The sequence below is a fragment of the Macrobrachium rosenbergii genome, chromosome 37, assembly GCF_040412425.1.
Source record: "Macrobrachium rosenbergii isolate ZJJX-2024 chromosome 37, ASM4041242v1, whole genome shotgun sequence".
Lineage (NCBI taxonomy): Eukaryota > Metazoa > Arthropoda > Malacostraca > Decapoda > Palaemonidae > Macrobrachium > Macrobrachium rosenbergii.
The window spans coordinates 44,104,249-44,123,321 of NC_089777.1; positions in this window are offsets into that span (position 1 = coordinate 44,104,249).

Here is a 19,073-nt window from a genome sequence, read left to right on the forward strand (position 1 = left end):
GTCATATTAGGCATATTTTAGTCAAATAAATGAAAAAAATGGAAAATGGAAAATGGCCGCCAAATTTCAGTTTTTCACTTTTTTTGTGAAAACGGTTGGTCTGACGAAAATTACTATGAAGTACATAATTAAAGAACAATAAATTCTCTAAAAAATATCCTATGCATTTTTTCGCTACAAGTGATAGTCTTATAGATATATCGAATTTTTGAGAGTGCAATATATATAAAATAGTGGTACTTTCTTCAGTAGATTTAGGTGCATAAACTGTCTCCCACACTTCCTTTAATCCACTACCAGCCATGATGTACCAAATAGAAACCATAAATGACATTAAGAGATGGAAACCATCTAGTCGCAAGAAAACATTATCTAAATCAAAACTGTTTTCAGTAGAAGACAATATCTCTCCTGCCTTCCAATGTAAAGGTTGGTCAAATGTAACACATGTCAAACTTTTATTCGCGTTTCTACATGTGTCAGCTGCAAAATCTAACACACTGTTATTGCATCAGAAGGGGTTGCTTTTAAATTAAGGAAGGGCAAGAAGCGAATGGACGTTGTATCAAAGTCCTCATTGTTAGTGAAAGCCTCCATAAAACCATTCCAGTGTGGAAAATCCTTAAATTTCAGCCACTTTCCACTCACCCATAATAGATGACAAGATGATGTTACGAGTTCATCACTAGGAAATTATGTAAATTTTCTCAGACCCTCAATTGCAATGTTTTTCAGACCACTTTCAATATGACTCATGAAGGGTTTCACTGCAGTAGACGAACGCAAAGAAATTTCTTTAGCAGATGGCATTTTTTTTAGTCTTTCAATTACGTCAGATTTAACCATTGCGCCTGCTGATGTTACACATTCAGTGGCCTCCATGCTGCGAAATGTGCGAAATCCATCTATAGTATGCACATCGAAATCCTCATTATCAAAAACAAACTGCATGAAACTATCAGACAGAATAGTAGGTGGGGTAGACTTCATGCAAGAGCTTCCAAGAGATGCGCTTCACTATACCCTGTAGAGGGGCCAAGTTTATGCAGAATATGCACCAGGAGTCTGGATCTAAATTTCCTATGTACGTAAACAGCAACTCCAAGTGGAATATGAGAGACGAAAGTCCTTGGGCGCACTTCTCCTAGGACTACTGAATGAGCTATGGAAGTACATAACCTGTGTTTGTTGTCTGTGTCTCCTTCCTCCTTTTTCAATAAATTCATCTAAGAACGTCTGAAGAATCAGGCGCATTATTTTCAACATCATTAAAGAGTCCTTCAGGAGATGAATAGTTGCAGAGGTCATACACCTTTGACTTGATGTCCTCTTTAATAATAGCTGCTGCAGTTCTAACAATCCTCAATCGCTCTTCTTTCTCACCGTGCAGTCTTTCGTTATACCAAGAATTATTTAGCAATTTATGTCCTGAATTGCGAAAACATACTACGGGTGTCTTTTTTTTTTTTTTTTTTTTTTTTTTGGAGGGTAGTTATGATTATATGACTTCCATACTTTTCTTCTAATTTGGTTCTCAGATATTTTGCACTTATCTTGCAGGATTGGTTCTGATGCATCACATTCAGCAATTCCTGCAAAGTAAACTGGTAGTCTTTACTATCTATCTTCCATGTAGGAACAAAGTTTCTCCAAACCAGTTACTATATCTTCATCCTTAGGTCGTCCACGTAGTTTGCCTGATTGATTTAACTGCTACTTCTTCACAGAAAAAACTTACCGCAGCATGATCCATGATATCTAGCTTGTTCTGTAACTAAACACCGAACACCAACTACCACAACTTTTATTTTGTTGCCCCAGTCATCATTACGGTCGTTAGCTTTATCCAACACATTTTTACCAAAGTCTAAGGTCATCACTTCACTAACTGTCTCCCGTCTATTGAAAGGTTTTTTCTTTTCTGTTTTTTCACAACAAACTTCAAGTCAAAATAAACAGTTTTTCTTGAAATCAAATTCAGTTTGTTTTGGTCTTAGATTCTGTTTAATAGGCAACCTTTTTTTCTGTTGGTCAATTGAGTCTTTTCTATTAGCAGCTGTAATACTCTTTCTCTAGTATAGTCTTTTATGCACTTAATATTCACATGTACAGCTGATAAATTAGCCCACTCGTGCCATTTATCATCTCCTCTTTTCTTACTTGCTTCAACAAGTGTTGAAATGCCTTTCTTAACACTGACAGTTTCACTTTCTATTAAGCTGTCTTCACAAAGTGGTCATAATCTTTTTTCTTCTATGATTCTCTCCATTATTGAACTATATTCTGAAATAAAAGAGATATAAATCAGCCTTATAATAAAGTACCAAACTGTGTGAAAAAAATAGGAAAAAATTAGTGATACACAACAAAAAGGACGTGAATAAATCCTGTCAGGATAGGTGCAGAATTGAATAAGGGTAAAAAACTGTGAATATCATTAAAGTGATCATTCATAGCGAAAATATGCATGGAATATGTTTTGTAGAAAATATGATTTTATTTAATTTTGTATTCAACAGATTTTTTTCGTCAGACCAACCGTTTTCACGGAAATAGCGAAAAACTGAAATTTGGCGGCCATTTTCCAAGACGGCGGACGAAGCTCAGGGTGGATTAATCCTTTTGATATGTCATTTCTAAGTGTCTAAACAAGTCGTTTACCAATTTTCGGCTTATTATAATTTTTTTTTTCATTTATTTTTCCTAATTTGACCGGATTATTAAATGTATGTTTAATCCTGCATTTAGTGGCAGTAGTATTAACAGTAGTAATCGACGAGGTACTCTGTTGAAACTCCTCCTTGGTTGAAACATCTCCCTTTGCTGGTTCTATTTCTCCTTTGCTTCTGTTTGTTTGTTTTTGTCTCTGTAATACCATATGTTTTTCATAAATTCCTTCCTATTTTCAATTTAGTCTTTCGATAGGTCGGCAAATAGTAAGATGTTAGCTATCAGTCCCCCTGTATTTTCTAAACATGAGTGCTGCACGAATATATATCTATTTGTAGCCCATTGTCATTGTCACTATACGATAGGCAGTAAAGTAAGAAATGTTCCAAGTTTTCAGTTATTTTTTCACAGAACAAACATTTTGTATCTTCCCCTTTTAACCTGTCCCTATCGTTTAATTCTAGTGTGCCTAATCTAGCCCTACTGATCAGCATTGTTTATTCAGTATTATTCTACATCTCCTATGTTTTCCCTAAAATTCCTATAGATTTTTAAAGCTGTCTTGTCATTCATTTCTCCTAGCTATGCTTTTTTGTTCCAGTCATTTATCATTTCCTTTAACTGTTTAACCTTAATTGGTTCAAATATGCTTAAGTTCATGGTTACTCTTTCAGATTCTCATTTATTTGTAGAATCCAAGGTGTTTTCTTATTGTCATGTTGGTCTGTGGTTATCTCATATAGGAGCCTATTCCATCACTCTCAAGTGTATTCCATATGTGGCAGGAGGAGGCTCCTATTTCAGATCTTAAAGCACAACTTGCTGTGTGCCTTGGAGCCTTCAGTATTGTCCTGCACACTTGATTATCTGTTTTTGCAGTTCATTTATATGTTTCTTGTAGAGTTTCATTGCTTCCATGGCATACAAGAAAGATGACATCATCAGTTCCTCCCAGTACAACTTCCCTATCTCCACCCTACTAAAGTTTTTAGTAATGACTGCATCAGCCATGTTTTCCAACTGCTTTGCTTTAATTTGTCTTCTGAAGGAGTCTTTTGTGTTGTTGATTGTCACATCTAGGTATTTTATCTGCGTAACTATTCTTTTCTTTTGAAAAGTGGGTAGGACAGGCTGATGAGAAAGCAAAAGTTGCTTGGTGGATTATCGGGTAAGCGCCTTCTTCTTTACCCAGTCCTTTTCCTTCTAGGTTTTTTATAATTTTTAAATCCATCCTGACTGCCCTTATAAGAGATGCAAAATAATGAGCAGGTGGACATGTACTGCTGGTTTATTGGGAAAGCAGGCTGCTTATAAAGCGGTGTGCGGATGTCATACAAAGGCATACAATAGGATACAGGTGACCCGAGGTCAATTGTTCTTAATGTGACACAGGACAGTTAAATATAAAAACATGAAAAGTTAAATTACAAGAATTGACGCAATAATACTCTGACACATGTACAACGAAAACAGGAAAAATAAATCAGTAATAGATACGTATTTACATAGATAAAAGGTGGCTGTTTAGCGTGACCCAGGCTTGTAGGAAAGGCACCATAGAAAACGGGAGGTTCACCATAGAAAACCCATTGAGCGGGGACTTTACAATACTCCCCCCCCCAGACGTGAGTAGCGTCTGATCACACTAGGTATCTGGTGAGCTGCTGGAGAGTGCCACAGCTCCGCGAAGTCAGCTGAGGGGTGCGGTGTGAGTGGGAGCGGCTGGCTGCAGCACTGTCTGGGTGCTTCCGGGGGCAGCCACGCGACTTTCTTTCGGGTTTGGCTGGCTGCTGGGGCGACGGTCCCTGTGGAGGGCACTGCGTGGTATCGTCGACGACTTCCTCCAACAGGGCGGGCTTGAGGCAGTCAAGAGACACCCAGTTGTCCTTCCCATGCATGGCCAGCCAGAATGCTTTGGTGTTCTGCTCCAGCACACGGAAGGTGCCCTGGTAGGGCCTGGTTAAGGGCAGGTGGACGGTGTCGTTCCTGACAAAGACGTGGGTGGTGGAGGACAGGCCGGGAGGCATGAAAGGTGTTGTCCTATCGGTATACGTCCGCTGGCAGGGGGCGAACTTTCTGACCGTGTCACGGAGCCTCAGGACTGACAGGTTGTGGCGATCTCCCACGATGAGTTCACCCGGGACTATGAGGGGCTCCCCGTAGACTTTTTCTGCTGCAGACGGGTCGCCGTTGGCTCTGGGGGCGGTCCTCAGCCCGAGGAGGACCCTAAGGCAGCTGGTACTTCCAATCCTCGGTGGTACAGCAGGCCATGAGGGACGCCTTCAGGGACCTGTGGAATCTTTCCACCAATCCGTTGGCTGTGGGGTTGTAGGCGGTGGTGGTGTGGTGAGAGGCCCCCAGCAGGCATGCCAGGGCGGACCACAGCTCGGACAGGAAAGCAGGACCCCTGTCGGTGGTTATGTGGCCCAGGACACCGAACTGGCTGATCCAGCTGGAGAGGAGGGCCTCAATACATGCACTGGCAGTGGCTTCTTGCATGGGCATCGCTTCAGGCCACCTGGTGGAGCGGTCGACGATTGTCAGGAGATATCTGGCCCTGCCTGATGGGGGAAAGGGGTCTACCACGTCTACCTGGATGTGTCCGAACCGCCTCTCCGGTTGGGGAAACTTGCCCACCCCCGTCTTGGTGTGCCACTCCACTTTGCTGGTCTGGCACCAGATGCACTGTCTCGCCCAGGCTGTCGTGTCCTTCTGCATACCATGCCAGACAAACTTCTCTGCCAACAGCTTTGCCGTCGTCCTGCCGGAGGGGTGGGACAGCCCGTGGATAAGGTCGAACACCTGACGGCGGCAGGAAGTGGGTACCGAGGGGGGCGTGTTTGGCAGGTGCTTACGTCGCTCAGCAGTGTTGGTCCCCCAGGGGCGAGGGGCACATCCTTCCGCTTGAGTGACGTGATGGCAGTGCGGTAGGCTGGAACCTCTGGGTCGGTCTGCTCCTGGGCGAGGTCCTCGTAGTTGATCCCGAGTTGCACTGCGTTGCGCTCGATCCTCGAGAGGGCATCTGCTACAGGGTTCCTCCTGCCGGGGAGGTACTTGATTGTGCAGGTGAACTCCGCGATAGCCGCAAGATGCCGCTGCTGCCTGGAAGACCATGCGTCCCCCTGCTTTGTGGAGGCATGGACTAGCTACTGGTGGTCCGTCCAGATTGTGAAGGGCGTACCCTCCAGGAGGAACTTGAAGTGACGTACCGCCCGATACACTGCGCAAAGTTCCCTGGTCGGGTCCCCAAACTAAGGTCTTCGGGTAGCCCTTCAGGATCTATGTCAGGGGGGCCATGGTGTGCGCGACCCCTGGGATGAACCTCCTGTAGTAGTTGACCATCCTGAGGAATTCTTGTACGGCCTTGACGGAGGTAGGGGTGGGGAACCTGGTAACGGCTGCGACTTTCGATGCAAGTGGACGGACGCCCCCCGGGGATATCTCGTGGCCCAGGAAGTCAACTCTTTCGGCGCTAAAGGTGCATTTATCGAACCTGATGACGAGGCCGTTCTCCTGCAGGCATTGCAGGACCTTTCGGGTGTGCCGCAGGTGTTCTCTGGGGGATCTGGAAAAAATTAGAATGTCATCTACATAACAGATGCAGAAGTTCAGGTCCCCCAGGATGCTGTTGATTAGTCTTTGGAAGGTTGTCCCCGCGTTCCTCAGGCCGAAGGTGGAGAAGGCGAAGACGTAGGACCCGAAGGGCATGATGATGGCGGTTTTGGGGGTGTCCTCTGGAGCACCTGGTACCTGAAAGTATGACTTCAAAAGGTCTAGTTTAGAAAATATTTTGGCCTCGTGAAAGGAGGCCGTGAGATCCTGCATGTTTGGAGGCCTTCCTGCATATGCCTATATGCTCCATCTCGGCGAAAGCGTCCTTGGCCTCCTGAAGGCGCCAAGGGGGAGCCTCCAGAACTTTGCGTGCGTTGGGGGCCCTTTGTTTTGATGTGGTGGTAGATTCCATGCTTTGCAGGGGCCCCGGGCACCTGAAGCAGTTCGGGTTTGAAGACGTCAGGGAACTCCTTCAGCAGCTGGGCATACTGGTGCGGGGCGATGGAGTAGATGTCGGGCATGCTGGTGCCTGTTGCCAGAGGGAGGGACTGGCAGGAGTCGGTGTCCAACAGGTGCTTGCGACCGACGTTGACTGCCAGACCGAAGTGGGTGAGGAAGTCCGCGCCCAGGGGTAGGGTCCTCACGTGCGCGACTATGAAGTTCCACCTGTACCTCTGGCCAAGGATGGAGATTGACAGGAGCCTGGTGCTGTAGGAGAGGATGGGGGACCCGTTGGCAGCCATCAGGGAGGCAGCCGGGTCTGGCGGGCGTTTGCGGTCCTCTCTGGATGGCGGGAACACTGATCGTACAGCCCCAGTGTCGACCAACATCATCCTGCCGGAAATGGTGTCGCGGACGTAAAAACCTACTGGTTTTGGGCTCCTGGGTTCCTCTGCTGCCAAGGCGGCCTGTTCTGTTGGCCGCCGCCTCCCCCGTTTTTTGGATGGGCAAAAGAGCAGGGGGTTGGCAGTTCCGGGTGTCCTTGCCGTACCACTGGTGGTAGTAGCAAGGCCCTGGTGGGTGCTTCTTGTGATGGTAGGTTGGCCGCCGCCTGGTGACGGCGCTTATCTCCTCCTCTGCGTTTTCCTCTGGCTGGAGGGAGTTGATGGGGTGTGCAGGCATGGATGCCCACTTTGCTGCTCTTGTGGAGTCCTGTCAGCTGCTGCTCCATCCTGATCAGGTCCCTGAGTGGCATTGTATAAGGCTCGAGGATCTGGGTCTGAACCTCTGGGAGGAGCTGACGGAGGAAGATCTCCCTAGACAGGCTTATCTCCGGCTGCCTGCCGCTGCCGTCCGTCTCGGGAAGGGTGAGGAGGTCCTGGATCATGCCCCATGTCTCCAGGAGGTTCTGGTCATGTCGAGGGTTGTTCACGAGGTCAAGGGCGCAGGCAGCCCTCTCGAAGACTGGCAGGGAGCAGGTCTCGACGAGAGAGGTTTTCAGATTTTGGTAGGTGACGGGACGTGCAGCAGACACCCACAGCACCTCATCGATAAGTCCTGCCAGCCTGAACTGCCCCTCGACCTTGTAGAGCCATGATGATGGGTTGCTGTGCATGAAGGGCGGCAGCTTTATGGCGAGGGCGGACTTAGTTTGTTCCGTCAGGACAGGCAGTGCGAGGGGAGTGGGTACCGGCATGGAGGAGAAAGCGAGCCTTGGCGTGGGGTAGGGCGCGGGCGCGGGCAGGTTGTGCGCGAGGAAGATGTCCAAGTCCGCGAAGTTCGCAGTTAATTGTATGTGGGAGGGAATGTCCGCGTCCATACTCACTATTGCCCTCTTACTTGGAGTGGGTTACTCGCATCAATACACACTTGGGAGCGCGCCGTATGGGTCCGCTAATGATGCTGGTGATCTGCCGACGAGAGTCAGCACGCCTGAACGCTTTGTTAAAGCGCCATTTTTAGTCCATTAAGGGCGTGGGGTAGTTCATGGAGCCAAGACTAGGTCGCCGTATGAGTCCGCTAATGGCTCTGGGAACCACTCTGGGGTCACCACTATAAGAGGTGCAAAATAATGAGCAGGTGGACATGTACTGCTGGTTTATTGGGAAAGCAGGCCGCTTATAAAGTGGCGTGCGGACGTCATACAAAGGCATACAATAGGATACACGTGACATGAGGTCAATTGTTCTTAATGTGACACAGGACAGGTAAATACAAATAACATGAAAAGTTAAATTACAAGAATTGACGCAATAACACTCTGAGGAAGAGAAAGGTTTCCTGCGTAATGTTGAGGGTTGGTTTCTCCTTCCCAATGTGCAATGCTTCCAAGAGGCGCAGGCGGCGGTGGTCGGTAGTATGGTCAATTATTTCGATGTTCGTGATTATGTCTTTTCTTGCTATTCTCTGGTTATGGACAGTTCTGGCATGGTTAAGGATAGCCCCCCTCTTGGGTGTGGCAGGAAATCCTCTTGGAGAAACGCATGGTGGTCATACCGATGTAAGAACCGAGGTATCCTCGGACAGGGCATGAGTACCGGTATACCACGTTGGTTTTCTTCAAGGGGTCCTGCTGAGGGTGGGCTGGATTGTTACACATAACCAGGCTGCTCGTCTTTTTGCTCTTGTAGTAAATAATAATAACAGGGCTGACATTATTCTCGATGATGGCCTAAGCATGCCCTCCGTGCCCTCCTGGAAATTTGCTCCAAAAAGACCCCTTTCTCCAACCATCGTGGCCATATGTACACCCAAATCGACGGGGTGGCAATGGGTTCTCCCCTTGGAGTCCTCTTCGCCAATTTCTATATGGGCACTGTGGAGCAAAGGGTATTCGAAGACATACACCAACCAAGGATGTACGTGCTCTACATCAACGATACCTTCGTCAGTGCCAATTTGCAAGAGGAGATCGAAAACCTGAGGCGTGCATTCCACAACCATAGCTGCCTCAGTTTCATGATCGAGCACAGCCAAAACTGCCGCTTCCCCTTCCTTGACGTCCTTGTGGAACAGAGAGAGGCCTCTTTCTCTACGAGGGTCCACACGAAACGCACGAACCTGGGCATGTGTATGAACGGGGTGAACGAGTGGCCCGAGAGGTATAAATGCTCCACCATCAGCGCCTACGTCAGGAGGGCCCTCTCACACTGCTCCTCCTGGAACGACACACACAGAGAAATAGAACGTGTAGCCCAGACCCTCGTCGACAATGGACACCCAAACCGGAATATAGAAGAGTCTATCAAGGTGAACATCGATAAATGGTACCGTCAGGAACAACACCCCGATGCCCCTGAACGCATAGAGCTCTTCTATAAAGGACAATTTCATTATAAATATAAAGAAGACGAACGCGCCCTCAAAAACATCATCGAGAATAATGCCAGCCCTGTTGACTCCAACAAAAATATACATCTGGTTATTTATTACAAGAGCAAAAAGACGAGCAGCCTGGTTATGCGTAACAATCCAGCCCCCCCTCAGCAGGACCCCTTGAAGAAAACCAACGTGGTATACCAGTACTCATGCCCCGTCCGAGGATGCCTCGGTTCTTACATCGGTATGACCACCATGCGTTTCTCCAAGAGGATTTCCTGCCACTCCCAAGAGAGGGGCCATCTTTAACCATGCCAGGACTGTCCATAACCAGAGAATAGCAAGAAAAGACATAATCACGAACATCGAAATAATTGACCAAACTACCGACCACCGCCGCCTGCGCCTCTTGGAAGCATTGCACATTGGGAAGGAGAAACCAACCCTCAACATTACACAGGAAACCTTTCTCCTCCACAAGGCAGCCAGGAGACCTGCACCGAGCGACCCCCATAGCGGATGAGGGAATCAAAATTCGGCATCTGAGGATCGAAATTCTCCCATTCATCCCCAGCACTACAACGCCGCTTGCACGCAAGACGAGTCCCGAACATCAACTTGGGAGAGAAGGCTCCGCCCGAGATTACCTGCCCTGGGCAGCCAATCATAATTCAGCACCGATCAAGAATCCCCCCTATAAATACCAACCCGAGCACCTGTGCCTCAGGAACTTTTTTAGCTAGCTCGCCCCCGCAAACAAAAAGCAAAAAAACGTAAGGGTAAGGAGGTGACCTGGAAATACCAGAACTACCATACTCTGGTATCTTCAACCCTCCCCCCAACAAAAAAAAAAAAAAAGACTAAGGGAAAGGAGGCGATCTGGAAATACCAGTGTCATTATACACTGGTATCTTCAACCCTCTCCCGACAAAACTACAGTTACTAAGTCCCTGATTAACACTAGAGTTAAGTTTAGTGGTTAAGGTTAGGATTATGAATAGAATTAGAAATAGAATTAAGTTTCACCTTGCTGCCACCTGGAACACTTAATCTCAAGAAAACTGCAAAAATAAACCAAAAAAAGAGCACTCCTTTCCTATAGCACTCGTCCCAGGTGGCTCCTATCTTGCACCAATAGTAGTTAGACTCTCACAGCACCCACTCTGGAAACTAACACTCTGCAACTGCCGATCCATCGGGAAGAGAGCTCGAAAAAAAACTAACATACTAACATAAGCACATACCTAACTTCTGTATAGCACCGTGGTCTTAGTCCCCCTCCCCCTGCAGGGAGGGAGAGAGGGAGGACGATCCAATATTGGAACCTTAAACTAGTAAAACCTTCTCAAGCCTCCTAACACAGTTTTCAATTATTTCACGTCACTCAACTGATCGAACCAACATCAACATTACCATAAAGAACCACAAACATCACATTACACACACAATGACAAATGGGTCTGTCCCATTCTTTTATCCTTCCCCTTATACCTTCATTTCACCCCGCTTCTACCCCCTTCCAAACCTTATTTTCCTTCCGAGGGACCCTTAGGGGTTTAAATCGATTTGTAATCGAACCCTCACTCTATCCTATCCCCCCCTCATTGCATTGCATTGCGTTTCTTCAGACCTTCTACAACCACGTCCAGAGGATGACCAACGAGCTGGTCGAAACATGTCGACGGTACCTGAAATAGAACCTGAAATAGAACCTGAATCCAGATGACGAACGATTTCTGATTGGATATTTTAATAAAGACTTCCCGCATTCCGCACACTATCCTTTTCCAACATGAATATCGGCCAGTTGCTGACTAACATCGCTGAGCCTGAAAAGCGAATCATAAGGAAGATAAAAAGACACTATATAAGATAAATTCGCATAATACAGCCATCCTTTTTAATAATAATAATAATAATAATAATAATAATAATAATAATTCCTCCAAGGTGCTGCACATTTTCTAAGTCGTCAATGCTCTACCAATTGTTAAATATTAATATATTATTTTTTTTCCTTATTTGTGTTTAGGACACATTCACTTTCTGTTTCCATAAGAATTCTTATGGTTTTTTTATATTTCTAACAGTGAGTGTTCTAAGGTTAATCCGCCGTCTGCGTGTAACAGTGCCACGATTCTTATAATTTCATTTCCAAATCCTTCAGTTATATTTTCCAGTTCTTCGATGATCAGGTAGGTTACTAACATGAAGAACATGGTTGATCCATTACACTCTTGTCTTATACCATTTGTTGCTTTTGGTTCTCCTTGTTCTAAAGTGTTGAGACAGTTTTTTTGTCATTTATATGTATCTTTGTTATGTACCTGTTACCTCTGCATGTAGTCCATATTTCATCATGACCTCAATAAGCTTTTTCTTCTCCATTGAATAAAATGCTCCCTGGAAATCCGTAGATTCTACAACTAAGAGGCCCTTTCTTCTTTGTTTCTTGTATGCAGTATTCCGGAATGTACAAGTCATCAATTCCTCTTTGTACAGTAAAACCTGATTGAACTTCATGCATCTTCCCCATGATTCTAATACGTGTTTCTATTTTGGTCTTCAAGATCACCATAGATATTTTATATGACACACTAGTTAGTTCTATTGGCCTAAGACCTTTCATACCTTTCAGTAGACTATCGAAACATTCCACTAATTCCTTTCTAAAGGTGGGGCGTTGTAAAAATAGTTTGAATAGAACTAGTTTTATCCCATCTGGCCCTTTATTTGTTTTCATTTTCTCTAGTTGGTTTTTTCATATCTTCGGTTATAGTTATCTCTTCCATGGGCTTAATTATTAGGGCTAGGTCGAATACTCCATCCATATGTTCTTCCAGTGATATGTGGAACAACATATGCTGTTCATTTTGTTCTAATTTCTCCACTGGTCTTTGTATTATCTCCTCCATGCCACATTTATACTGTTCTCTCATGCTCTCATTCCAAATTTCTTTTGATATACTGTTTTCCAAAATTTTACAAGATCTTTTGCTAAAGTTTCTTCCTTAATCTCTTGTTTTTTATATGTTAAATGGCCCTATCCCCAGGTCAAATAGGGCCATCTTTTATTGCTGTATCTGTTTTAAGAACAGAATCAATCATCTTACTTTCCTAAGATGCCTCTGGTAGCAGTGGCTCCCCTGGGTCAGTAAATCCCTTCTCTCATGGCAACTCCTGTCACTGAATCTGTCTTTAAACAAAGGCCAACTGGAATTAAACACCCAAGTACGAAACTAGACTTTATTGACAAATTCAACGAAATAACTCAGCAAAAGCTACGGTCATGAAATGGAGTGATTCACACCCCCTATAAATGGAATTCATAACTAGAGGAAATACTGTTTCACAAACAAGCCTATTAATAATTCTGTACCAAGCAATACTAGTGAATAACACCCTGGTCATCAAATACAGTAATAAGGTCATGATTATTCTAGACCACAACAAATGTCATATAGTATGTAAAGAATAAACACTACTTCCTAATATTCGTCCTCTCAGGACGAAAGCAGAATTCCTGTTGAAAGAATCATATCATATATTAAAACCTGAAATGGTGTTAGTTAACATTTGTATTCAAAACAGAAAAATGCACACTGGAGAATTAAATGGGAAAATTCATCATGCAGACATCGATCAATTTCACTGCCTCCCAACCGGGGGATTTCCCTCTAAAGTCTGGAAAAGATATGTGTCACTGGGCGATCTGACTTACTTTTCTATGGTCATGAATAATGTATCTTCATAGTGGCAGTTTTCTTAAACACTATACCAGGCTAAAAGCACATATCAACCACCCAAGATTGAAGCAGTCTCCCTCATCGAGTGTCTGTTTCTCTGATAATATACCACGGGAGAGCGCATATAAACACACGCACATACCTCAATGGAACCTGGACACTTCAGGCGGCATCGGTTCAGTGTTCAAAAGATCACACTGTCTCCATGCACTTGGATCATGATCAAATAACTCTTTGTATCCTGCTGAGCAAACTTCCAACGTAGACACAAATGCATCTGCAACAGAAGTACACTGACAGGCCAGCACATAGTTCTCCACTGCTGGCCACAGTCAACCAAGACTTAATATATATCCTGATCCATTCTTTATCTGAGGTGGTCTTACCCCTCAGCATATCTATATAATCCCATGTTTTTCTATGACTGTTTCTATAATTCATTACCTCGATCCCAGTGATTCTCAAACTGGTATCCGTGGCACCTTGGGGTGCCACAGACAGTGCCTAGGGGTGCCACAAGGTTGTCATGAGTTTTGTCTTGGCTAGATCATCTCAGTGAACATTTGCAAAAAAAAAAAAAGGTTTGCAGAGGTCTTCATATAATTATCAGTGTGTCTACTCAATATGTTCACACACACACACATATATACAGTATATATATATATATATATATATATATATATATATATATATATATATATATATATATATATATATATATATATATATATATATATATATATATATATATATATATATATATATATATATATATATATATGTACATACATATATATATATATATATATATATATGTATGTAGTATATAAAATAATATTTATATTATTTAAATATGTGTGTGTGTGTGTGTGTGTGTGTGAAGTTAGTATGGAAAATAATTTTATTTATTAAATATGAAGTTTAGTTCATGCGATATGGTGGGATGGTGAAGAAGGGGTGCCATGGTAATGATTACATTAGTTAGGGTGCCATCACTCAAAAAAGATTGAGAACCACTGCTCTATCCTAGCCTTTTCTTCTTATTCTTCATATGCTTTCTTTATCAGTATCTGTACTGTCTGTTTCTGTTTATAGTATGCTTCTTCATAACGTTTCTGTTCTTCTGTCTTGAGGCCTTCCTGTTTAGCTTGTTAAATATTATTCTTTGGTTTATTTCTTTCTTTATTTCTTTGATGACCCATACTGCCTCTATCTCATCTTACTTTCCTTGCATTAACCTTCTCTTTGTTGTCTTCTCCAGGATGTTCACTTTTGCTTCATTAACTGTTTCTTCCAGCTGACTTGACTTTTCTGTCTTTTGGGATTAGCTTACTTTCTCTGTATTTGAGGTATGTCTTGGTGGACTTTTCTGTTATTTTCAGATTTTTAAGTTCTTTTATTTGTTTTGCAAATTTCTTCTTTAGAAGTAGTAGTAGTAGTAGTATTAGAAGTGGAATTTGCGAATGAAAAGGCTCTCTTGCATGTTCTGTTTTGCTTTTGGTTGTGCATGTTAAAGTATATTTTGGGTAAATTCTTTCCTATGTTCAGTTTCCTCTTTGGACACATCTGTGAATAGTTAGAGGTTGGCTATTAGTTATTCTTTATCTTCCTTATGTGGCTGCTAGAGGAAGCTATATTTATTCCTAATATTCTTGATTCTTGGCAATAAAGTTGGAAATGTTCAAGGTTTTCAATTACATCTTCACAACATAAAAATTTTTCATGTATTTCCCTTTTTCATGCCTTTTTGTCCCAATCTCTTATCATTTATTTTAATCACTTTCCTCCCATCAATTCAGTTTTGCTTAAATTCAGGTCTAACTCCTTCATGTAAGTCACTCAAAAATGTTTTGCAACATGTTCCAGAAGTTTTCATTCACCTAACAGTAATTTGTTCTTTTGATATTTACAAGGAAATGTAATTTTCTTATTCGGTTTTGGTTATTAATCATACGGTTAACAATATAGAAAAGAATGGTGAGTGAAAAATTCATATTACGAAAAATGACGAAACATTTTGAAAGATTTCACTTCAGACGATTGGGCAAAAGAGTCAAAGAAGAAACTATATTTCGAATCCAGATAAAAGCTTATTGACTAATAAAATAATATTGAATAATCATCAATGAAATTATACATAAATAAAGAAAGAAAGAATTCAACCATTATCGTTGTCAAAAACAAAAAAGAAAAAATCTCATAACGTCGTATGTTATCGTGTGACTCCACATTCAGGCAGGAAAGTTTAAACTGTCTCGTTGCTTGTACCGATCAGATGGGCAACAGGCAGCCACACCACAACCATTAGCTTGCGTAAGACTAACGTTTCTATCGTAGATATTGCTCGGCAGCTTAGCGTAAATAAAACAACCATGTATAGAGGGATACAACAACAGAGAGAACGAGGAAACATGATAAATTCATTGTAAAAAGTGGAGGACGACCCCATTGTTGCACTACTGTTAAGGATCATCATCGGATGATCACTGAAGGAGCTCCGCCTAACTCCCCCTTGACAACCTTCAAGTTGCTGCTCAAACCACCCGTGTTGGGTTTGCAATGAGACGACATCTTGGTGACAAGTTTATTGTGAGAGACCAGAAAGCCGACTGACTCGGAAACATGTTGCCAGTCCATGCTCGGCAGTGCATTACAGGAACATATCGTACATCCCCCCTCAAGATTATACATAAACATGGCAAAAATTAAAGGGGCAAATGTCACTATGATAATGTTAATGAGAGATGAGAGAAAAACATTTTTTTTTAAACTTTTGAATACCAAAACACACAGTTACATACACTGAGTATGCTGTTTGGTGGCATTCAAATACTACACGTAATGCATATACAGACAAAAGAAATAATATGATTTCTTGAAAAATAGCAATTCTTGATACAATTGTACGATTGCATACATGTGCAAACAACAAATAATAGCAGTATTATATGAAGTCCTTGAGCCACTTGGGTCTACTGGCGGCCCTTTTTGGCCTACTAATGATGCCGGGCTCCTGCATGGGGTGTGTTACTGGTTCTATGGGCGTAGGGCTCGCTGAGGTGTCGTGCTGAGGAGACACAGGTGCGCTAGGGGGTGGAGCAATGACTCTTAAGTGTTGTCTGTTCCTTTTTGAGAGCCTGCCACTCCTGTTGAGCTTGACTGTGTACTGATGATAGGACCTAGTTTCTGATACTACGCCCGTTCTGTCCAACTGCTTAGTAGTTTGGTTTTGTATGCGTATATGGGTACCTAGTTTGATGGGCGGCAGTATCCTGATGGTATCAAGGGCGCGCATAGCCTCATGCGATTTTGCCACCTGTAGCTCCCTTCGACGTATTGTCCGTTTCCAATACCTGTCTACTAACAGGTGTCTTTTAGCCATCGGTACCCCGTCACGCAGCTGGCGACCCATTGCAAGCTGAGATGGCGACTTATTAATCTCCCTGAGGGGTGTGTTGAGATACTGGAGTATCGTCAGGGCCGTCTTGTCTGGCTCAAGGGCTCCAGCTTTTGATGTGTTTTCTCGGAGTAGCCTCTTTGCCGATTTGACAGCTGCTTCTGCCCTGCCGTTGGACTGGGGATACTAGGCTGACAACAGACGGCCCTTGACTTCCCATCTCCTAAAGAAGGCCTCCATCTCCTCGCTGGCTAAGTTAGTACCTCCGTCAGTCGACGTTTGTTCTGGGGCTCCCCAACGTGAAAAGTAGGTTCGAAGGTAATTGCTTATTTTGTTGGACGTGGCGCCACTGGGGAAGTGAGCTACTTCTAACCAACCAGTTAGTCTATCTGCATATACCATGTATACATTGCCTTCTATTTGAAACATATCTGTGACGACTTGCTGGAAGGGGTATTCTGCTGGCGGCGTGTGCATCATTTCTTCGGGAGGCAGTGAAGGGGCGTGTTCATCACATGAAGTGCATTGGGCACGGCGATGCTGAAGGTCTCCTTCTATCCCTGGCCAGTAAACTGACTGCCTGGCTCTTCTAAGCATAGAGTCGAGGCCTTGGTGTTCTGCGTGTAGGTTAGCGGCTACCTGATGACGTAAATCTTCGGGGACAACCAAACGTATGCATCCTTGGTCCACCAAGTATGTCACCAGATCCTGATTGATGGCTAGCCGATCCCGAACGCTGAAGAAAGGACGAAGGCAGGACAGTTCTTGTGACTTCTGTTGGGGCCAATCGCCTGCTGCAACCCTAGCAAGCAAGAGCTGATACACTGGGTCGTTAGACGCAGCGCTCCTGACGCAGTCTTCATCCAAGACGATGATGTCTGGTTCCAAAGCGGCCACGGTTGCGCATGCCACTGCCACTTGAATGTCGTCCTCCAAATCCACGTCGGAAGCTTTGTGGGGTGCTTGCATGGTCGGGTACCTTGAGAGAAAATCCGCGGCAGTGTTCCTTTTTCTGGGCAGGTATTTGATGTGGAACTTGAACTGGAGTGTCTTCTCCTTCAGGTTAAACAATCTTGGGTTGATGACGTCCTTAAGAGCCCTATCACTCAGCAGTTTGACCAGTGGATGGTGGTCCGTGATGATGGTGAGATTAGGGCACCCAAGTAGGAACAACCTGGCCTTCCGCAAGCACCGGTGACTGCAAGGGCTTCTCCTTCCACAGGGGCATACCCTACTTCAGAGGGGGTGAGGTGTCGACTGCCACATAGGGCAAGACGCCAGCCGCCCTTGCAACAAAAGGGGTTGTCAGCTGATTGACAAGCACAATACTGCTGAAGGACGACAAAACCAATGCCTTCCTTGCTCCAATCCATTATGATTATCGTAGGGCACATCTTGTCGTAATATGCCAAGCCGTCCTTGGCTAATTGACAGATAACCTCTTGAGCCTGCTGGAGTTTGCTACGTAGCTGGCTGTCCCAGTAGACGTTTTTCTGCGTGGGCTTTCTGAGGAGGTCCCTAAAGGGCTCCATGATGGGCGCCATTGCAAGGAAGGGGGGCTAACTGATTCACGAATCCGAACCACGACCTAATATCAGTGATGGAGGGCTTCTCTGGCATGTGGAAGTTACAAATGGCACCTAGTCGTTTGTCTGCAGTCTTGTATGACTCCCATCCCAAGTGGTACCTGACGAAGGTAACCTCTCTCTTGCAGAATTTGAACTTCTCGGGCTTGAGCATAATACCTGCAGAGGCACACGTTGACAAGAATTCATATAAGTGCCAGAACGCCTCTTGGATGCTGTGATCGTATAGCAAGGTGTCGTCGATGCATTTATGCTTTCTGGCGATGTCTTGCAGGGCGTCGTCGAACCTTTTCGTGTAGGCATCGGAAACCGAACAGTGACCCATGGGTGTTCTACGATAATGGTACGTCCCCATGGGGTGATGAAGGTCGTGAGCGGGCGGCTGTCCTCGTCCAATTCCACTTGGTGGAAACTCCAATGAGCGTCCGCTGTAGTCTTGTACATGTGTATGGGGATGCTGGAAATCATGTCGAAGGGTGCCGGTGTATAATGAGTCTCACGAAGACAGTGGGCATTGAGGCACTGGAAGTCTACTGTGCGGCGAGGTTGGCTCGTCTTCTTGGCTACCACGACTATCCTTGCGCACCACTCCGTTGTATCCCCTGCTGGGACTGGTTCTCTCATGCCCTTCCAGACGTCCTCGTCAAGCTGGGCCTTTACCTCCTCTTCCCAATGTTTAGGGATTGCTGTCAGCGTGTGACAGGCATAAGGTATGGCATCAGGCAATAAGTGTATGTGGTGCTGCTTGCCTGTCATCACAGGTAAAGGTTCCCTGGTTGTGTTAAAGGTCGTGGATGAGAAGTGACGTAACAACCATTCTTCGAGTCTTGGTATATTCTCCTCCATGGGTTGGACAGGTATGGT